This window comes from Antechinus flavipes, chromosome 3, assembly GCF_016432865.1.
Source record: "Antechinus flavipes isolate AdamAnt ecotype Samford, QLD, Australia chromosome 3, AdamAnt_v2, whole genome shotgun sequence".
Lineage (NCBI taxonomy): Eukaryota > Metazoa > Chordata > Mammalia > Dasyuromorphia > Dasyuridae > Antechinus > Antechinus flavipes.
The window spans coordinates 479,642,095-479,650,026 of record NC_067400.1 but is presented as its reverse complement, the minus strand read 5'-3'; the positions used below and the strand labels follow the sequence as shown (position 1 = coordinate 479,650,026).

At 40.4% G+C, this 7,932-nt stretch overlaps 1 long non-coding RNA gene across 1 annotated transcript in view; it reads right to left on the bottom strand.

The window, feature by feature from the left end:
* Positions 1-3,779: 3,779 nt before the first annotated feature.
* The window catches only part of LOC127554827 (uncharacterized), a 65,339-nt gene continuing 61,186 nt past the window's right edge, over positions 3,780-7,932 (bottom strand). The window contains exon 2 of the long non-coding RNA XR_007952076.1: positions 3,780-5,455. This is a non-coding gene — a long non-coding RNA (uncharacterized LOC127554827). The remainder of the gene's footprint in view (positions 5,456-7,932) is intronic.

Here is a 7,932-nt window from a genome sequence, read left to right as displayed (position 1 = left end):
TATCATTTTCATGCCTCTTCTCTTCCCTAAACACATTTAGTTCCTTCAAATGCTTCTAAGATGGAATGAACTATACAGCTGCTTTACTATCTTGGTTGCATTTTCAGTGATACCATATAGTAAGTGGATGTCAATGTCTTCCTGAAATATGGAACCCAGATGAACATAATATTCCAGATGTGGTCTGGAAGACACACATATAAATTCATTTTCACAACATGTAACCATAGAAACAACTACCATGCAGAATTCTTTTTCTCTCTTTCAATCTATGTGCATAAAAAACTATATATGTATACATACACATGTAAGAATCCAACATTTTATGAAATAGGAATGTTTTTGAAAAATCATGTAAATTGAAGTTTTAAAGATTGAATCATATTTTAAATGTATTTTTGGATAGTCTCTTCTAAAATGTAAATTGTTATCCTTTAATTATATGACTTTGGATTTTCTGATTCAGGGTTTTCTAAAACCAGAACACATATGCACACATAAACACTAAGCATATGAATTGCTGGAGAAAAGTGTGCCATGTACTATAAAGAAAAGAGACTGTGCAAGAAGGAAAATAGGAGAACAGGAACAATTGGAGTACAGTACAGTGAAATCAGTAAAGACCATAGAATCATAAGGGAATAAAAAAGCAATAAGCATTTATTTACTTTTTTAATGCTTCAGCCTTTTTAAAAAATTAATTTATTTTTGACATTGCTTTATGAATCATGTTTAGAGAGAACAATAAGAGCAAAATGGAAAAACCATGGGAGAGAGGGGAAAAAAAAACAGAAAAAAGAAGTGAACATAACATGTGTTGATTAACATTCACTCTCTGTTCTTTTTCTGGATGTAGATGGCATTTTCTTTCCATGGTCTATTGGCATTGCTTTAGATCACTGAACTACTGAGAAGAATAAAGTCTTTCATAGTTGATCATCGTACATTCTTGCTATTATTGTACACAATGTATTTCTGCTTGGTTCACAATAACTATTTATTAAGCACCTACTATGTACCAGTTAATGTGCTAAACTCTTATAAATCTTAATTGATCCTCACAACAATTCTGTGAGAATTATCATCCCCCTTTTACAGTTGAAGAAATTGAGGCAAACAGAAGTTAAGTGATTAGCCTAGAGTCATAAACATACTAAATATCTGAAGCCAAACTTTAACTCAGATCTTCACTCCAGACCTAAAACTCTATCCACTAAAACACAGCTGGTAATCAAAGTATCACAGATTTAATTCTGGAAAGGACCTTTAGGACCCAACTGACTAATCTTAAACATGAGAACACCTTAGGTTAACTGACTTGCCCAGAGACACACACAGTAAGACTTCAAAAGTAACTTTTGAATTGAGTTTAAAGGAGACAGACACGGCTGCAAAAAGGAGAGGGAAAGTTGTTCCAAGATTGACCAAAAGTCCAGTCATGTATGGAGGAAAGTGGGTGAATTGGAGGGATAGGAAGCAAATAGTGAGCAAATTTTACCTGGTTAGACCAAAATGAATGGAACTGGACCATATGGGGAGAAAAGACCTGAGACCCAGAAGACCTGTTGATTAAAGGTCTTTTTTTTTTTTTTTTTAAATTCTTTTAAATATTAAACAAAGGCAATGGGAAGCTTTGATTGAAACTTGATCTGAGTCTTGCCTCAGACCCAGTAGCTTCTATAATTATCCCATTCCTAGACCATTCTTCTAGGTTCTGGAGTTGCCTGTGATGGTCTAAGGCTGCAGGCCTAGAGATACTCCCATAACACCAGAAATAACAACAGTGAAGACCACACTGGTCCTCAGACCTATGACTTTAGCCTTCCTCTTTCTGCAGAGAACGTGAAAACCTCCTTAACCCTGCCCCCAACAGTTAAGGCAACTGAGACTGTGAGGCTAGAAATGCTGGGATGTCTGGTGACTAAGAATAGTGGAGCCAGGACCCTGGTCTGGGATACAAGATGCTTGCCATCTCTTAATTAGCAAAGCAAGCAAAAGGAGACCGCGTGGAATCCTGCTGCCCTCTGGTGGCTACGTCAAAGCTTACATCTGGCTTTACATCGTCCACCAACCACATTCATTGTACAAATATATGGGCTTGATGGACTCCTTAATGTAGGAGTAACAAAGGAGGCACCATTCATGCCTAAATACCGAGAGCATCAATACTGGGGAAAGAATGATGGAGAGGAGAATTATCTGTACTATTCCTTTGCAACTTGTCATTCACCTTATGATGTTTATTCTCATGTTATTATTGAACTCACATGAAGTATCTGAGATGTAAAAGACAGTGGAAGCTATAAATCACTTAGGGGTAGGAAAGGGCAGGTAGAAGGTCCAGCATAAATATGAAATTATGCATGCGTAAGGCATGAATAATTACCACTGTGCAGGCATGCAGAGGTATGTGTATAATGACTATATAGATGACACTGTATAAATACATATGTGTGTGCATGACACATACGTGTAACACTAAATCTGTCTCTACAGTTCAATGTGCAGAAGTGAAAAGAGCAGGTTTTCTTGGTTTCCCCATCACTTGTTTAGGGAACAGCAGGTGTTGCTATAGAAACTGTGATGCTTAGGATTGTGGCCTTCAGGTAGGGCACATGGTAGGGAAGCAGCATGCAATTATCTTGGTACTTCTGGACAAAATGACTTAGAATCATGGAATGTTAGAGCTGAAAAGGACCTAAAACATTATCTTATTCTATGCATTCAACTTAGAAATGAAGAAACTTGAGGTCAGAAAGATTGAAAACCTTGCAATTGAATGACAGAGGTAGGATGAGAAAATGTTATCTGTTGAGTCTCCTTCCACTGTTCTTTTCTCACGACACACGCAAACAATAAAGGGAAGAAAAATCACACTTCATCTTCCAGATAATTGAGGTCCTCACCTAAATTTTTTCATCATTCTTCAAGTTCTAACCAGAGCCACCCAGCTGTCCATCATACAAAAGATCCCAAACTAAATGAGGGCATGACCTCAATCCCAATTTACATTAGCTAGAACTCACTAATTTTTTTCTGTTTGTTTGGTTTTTTTCCCTACTAAATTTATTTTTAATGCACATTGCTTTGTGAATCATGTTGGGAGAGAAAAATCAGAGCAAAAGGGAAAAACCATGGGAGAGAAAAAAACCAACAGAAAACAGAAGGGAACATAGCAAGTTTGACTGACATTCAGTCTCCTTAGTTATTTTTCTGGACACAGTTTCTGTCCAAAGTCTTTTGGGATTGCCTTGTATCGCTGAACCACTGAAAAGAACTGAGCTTTTCATAGTTGATCATCACACATTCTTGCTGTTATTGTGTACAACGTATTTCTGTTCTGCTTGTTTCACTCAGCATCAATTCATGTAAATCTTTTCAGCCCTTTCCAAAATCAGCTTGTTCATCATTTTTTATTCACTAATTTATTTCAGCATAATTTGGGAGCTGGGTTGATACAGTGAGTCTCTTTGTGGGTGGGCCTCTATTTTCTTAGGTCAGTACCCTTTCTTAAAAATCTCAGGTTCTCTAAGGCTACTCTTTTATCTTTGATGAGGTTTTTTTTTTTTTCTCCTCCTAACCTAAAGGATTATAGGATCGAGAGGAGAAGATTTGAGAGATGATTTCGTTCAACCCCTCATTTTACAGATGAGGATACTGAAATCCAACCAGGTGTATCATCTTGAGCATCCATGACAAAGTAAGGGGGAAGAGGAGGGGAGGGAAGAGAGGGAATCAGGTGTGATGACCGCGTATTTAAAATCAGCCGGAGTCAGGAATTCAGGTTAAGGGAAAAATCTTCAATCTTTATTGAAGTGAAGAGATGAAGAAGGATTGCGATAGCAATATGGGCAGACAGGAAGCCTGCTAGCAGAGGGGGATTGGAGGTGAAGGATGGTTGCGATAGCAGTGCGAGCAGCTGTGTCAAGACGCCAGCCAGCAGCCTCTCTTTCCACTTCCCTTTCCACTCCCCTGCCTCCACCCACCAAAATCGTCATTTCCTATACAACACATCAGGACTTGCACAAAGAGTGGGCAGGAGCCATTCTTTCTCCCAGCATATATATATTAATAGAGTATGGTCCAATTACTATTTAGCCTCACATGCTTGGGACCTCAGTGCATCAACTCGAGCCTCAGCCCATTATATCTCTCGCTTTCTTTTGTTTTAGAACATAGATGGTCATGCCATCCCTGACTCCTCAGAGAGGTCAGAGCCCCCAAGGGGAGGTGATCACGACCCTCCTGACTTCTCAGGAAAGGAGATGAAAAGCACCTAAGGGAAGTGGGGGTTGCTAGCGGATTTCTGGGCTGAAGGGTCTTATGCACAAACCCATCAGCATGGGAGGTATTACACAAGCACATAGCAATAACGCAAGAGGCTATTAGTGATGACTCTCCCCACAGTCAGTGCAGGCTTGATGTGGTATAACAAACATTAATTGTACACCCAAGTAACAGTATAACAAACAATATAAATCAACATCGTGTTGTAAAAGATTGCCAGAAGTCCTAGAAGGAGGGTATGTAAACAACAGTCACACATACGCCTTCTTCAGCAGTCAAGAGATAGCCCAAAACCAATCTATTGTCCATTGTTTCACATATCAGGGAACCCAATGATCCCCCCAAGTTTTTGAAGTCCTGCAAAAGTCTTTTTATGTGTTAGGGAATCCAATGATTCCAGCAGATTTTTTAAATCCTCTAAGAGTCTTATCATTTCTGAGAAAATCCAATGATTCCTGAGGGCTTTCAAGTCTTATGTCTCAAAGAATCCAATGATTCCCGAGGGTTTTCAAGTCCTACAACAATCTTATGTCTCAGAGAATCCAATGATTCCTGAGGGTTTTCAAGTCCTACACCAATCTTATTATATCTCAGAGAATCCAATGATTCCTGAGGGTTTTGAAGTCTTATGTCTCAAAGAATCCAATGATTCCTGAGGGTTTTCAAGTCCTACAACAATCTTGTCATGTTTCAGAGAATCCAATGATTCCTGAGAGTTTTGAAGTCCAACAATTTTCTATATCCATGAGTCAGATGCCGTAACTGCCACGCTCTTTCAATGGTGAGCACAATCAGCGACAGAACCACCCAATATTTCTTGGGTCTTCTCCTTTGTTTCAAGGATCTGCTCCATCTCTCTGAGATGGACAAGGCGAATACGGCTCATTGGCACCCATCTGATTCTTTCTCCTCCTGTAAAAATACAAGCAAACCCTCTTCCCCAAGCAGTTAACCTAATTCCCTTCTATTTACCACTTTCTGGATCTCTCCATATCACCTGGCGATTATCTAAAGATAGTGGAACTGTTTGCACTGGACACTGCCCTGTTGTGTTAAAAAGCCTGTAACCTCCCCAACTGTAATCCTGATTGCTTTTCTGTTGATGACATTAAAGTCCTGAATTTCTAAAGACTCTCTGGGTGTAACCTCAGCTGCCATCATGCCCCACCTGTCCTTTGATTGATATTTTGGAGCTGGGCCCTGCCTCTCATTTCTCTGGGTCAATCTACATTCAGAGGCCCAGTGAAAGCCTGGGTTACATTTTGGATATGGGATTTTGGGTTTTATTCTCTCACCCTGTTTTCTCATTCTATCTCCATATCTACAATGAGCTCTCAAATGTCCAACTTTTCCACACTGAAAGCATCTACGAGTTTCTCTAGAATTCCTTTGCCAAGAAGGACCTTGTCTTTCCGTATTCAACATAGTTTGGGTATAATAAGCATTTGTTCCCACTGTGGCACAGCGCCTTTTGATCTCCTCTAAAGGAGCATCCTTGCGCAGTCCTAGTATAATTCTTCTGCAAACGTCATTAGCATTTTCCTTAGCAGGTTGCCTTATCAAAATGTCTGTTATTGCATTTTCCCCCATTTGTTCTTGTGATAGCTGTCTGCAAGCATCCCACAAAGTCAGCAAAGGGTTCATTTGACCCTTGTGTTATTTTTGTGAAGGCCTCACCCTTGTCATCTTTATTGTGGAGAGAAGCTCATGCTTTGATAGCATTAGCAGTAATTTGCTCATATGCTGCTATAGAATAATTACTCTGTACTGCGACGTCTGTTAGTAGGTCACAGGTGATTGCAACATGAACTCCACTTCGACTGTTTGATTGGGCTTATATCCTACAGAGCTCACTGTATTCAGAAAGCCACAAGTAGTTTTGTCCAGGTTCTAGGCATATTCTTGCTATAGATTTCCAGTCATTAGGGGTCAAGATTTCAAAAGCCTTCCATTTCTCCCTTCCTCTTTGGCCTTAATTAGTCCCTTTTGCAATCTAGTCATAGAAGCAGCTGGATGCTGGGGGGGGGAGAGGAGGGGGGAGGTGCTGGTGCTGTCACGGCCCTCCCCCCCCCCCACTATCCCTCCTCCCTCCATCCCGGAGGATGGAGTTGACAGAGGAGAGTCAATTACCTGCTCCTTAGGTGGGGCTGAAGCTGCTTCAGATTCACCCCACCCTTGAGTCTCACTTAAGTCTCCATGCCCTGTGGGGATATGGTCATTAATCTGTTGTCTTCCTCTTTTATCTCAGGCTTCCCTATTTGGCTATTCCTAAAGTTTTTTCCTTTTCTTCTAGAACTTATACGGTTTCTTAAGGCCAACTGTATTATATTGTATAAATAGAACGCCTCGATGGAAACTGAATGAGGACGGTTTTCATTGTAATTAATGTCCCATTATCTGGAGAGATTTGCTCTTCCTCTAAGAACCAAGGGGAGGTGCGTTTTAATGTACCCAGAAGTCTAGCTGTCTGTTCCCAAGTTATAAGTAACCCTTGATCTTCTATCAGCTTAAGCAGGCTTTCTATAGCTCCACTCCTGGGTAGGGGTGGGAGGGCTGGGGTGGGGGATGGAGAATCTTTAGCTAGCATCTGTCCCATTTCAGCCAAAAAAGGTTAGTAGTTTAGTCTTTAAGAAAATAAGTTCCCTGTTTGTCTTATACTCACCTAAGTTCCTGGTCACTGGAGACTTCTTCAGTGAAACTAGGGTCCTTGGTTCCCACGCTTGGGCGCCAAATGTGATGACCGTGTATTTAAAATCAGCCAGAGTCAGGAATTCAGATTAAGGGAAAAATCTTCAATCTTTATTGAAGTGAAGAGGTGAAGAAGGATTGCGATAGCAATATGGGCAAGAAGGATTGAGATAGCAACATGGGCAGCTGTGACAGGAAGCCAGCTAGCAGAGGGGTATCGGAGGTGAAGGGCGGTCGGATCGCAATGCGAGCAGCTGTGTCAAGCCACCAGCCAGCAGTCTCTCTTTCTGCTTCCCTTTCCACTCCTCTGCCTCCACCCACCAAAATCGTCATTTCCTATACAACACATCAGGACTTGCACAAAGAGTGAGTGGGGGCCATTCTTTCTCCAAGCATATATATTAATAGAGTATGGTCCAATTACTATTTAGCCTCACGTGCTTGGGACCTCAGTGCATCAACTCGAGCCTCAGCCCATAACATCTGAATAAATAATAAAGCTCCCATGCAGACCATTGTGAAGAACACTATTCATCTTGACCTCTAAGTTTGGATTATGTTGACATCATTATATAATTCAACATTAAAAACTTTTAATTTTTTAAGGATGAGATTGTATTAGCATGAGTATCCCATCCACTGATGCAGAATTCAACCCTTCCACCAAAGTCTTAGTAGTCAGTTTTCATGAATTGCTGGGGCTAAAAAAAAAAAAAAAAAAAATCAATAGCTGGTGGAAAATGTCCTGTAATTAGACCTTGTTCAAGAATCAGTGACCTCCATACCACACTGGGACACCAAGGTAAGTCCATTCTTTCAAATAGACAAATTTTTGAAATTAAGAGTATCAGGTCTGATACTTACTTAACGACTAAGTGGATAAAATGTTGGCCGTAAGAGTCAGGAACTGCTGAATTAAAATCTTGCCTCAGACACTAAGCTGTGTGACACTAGAAA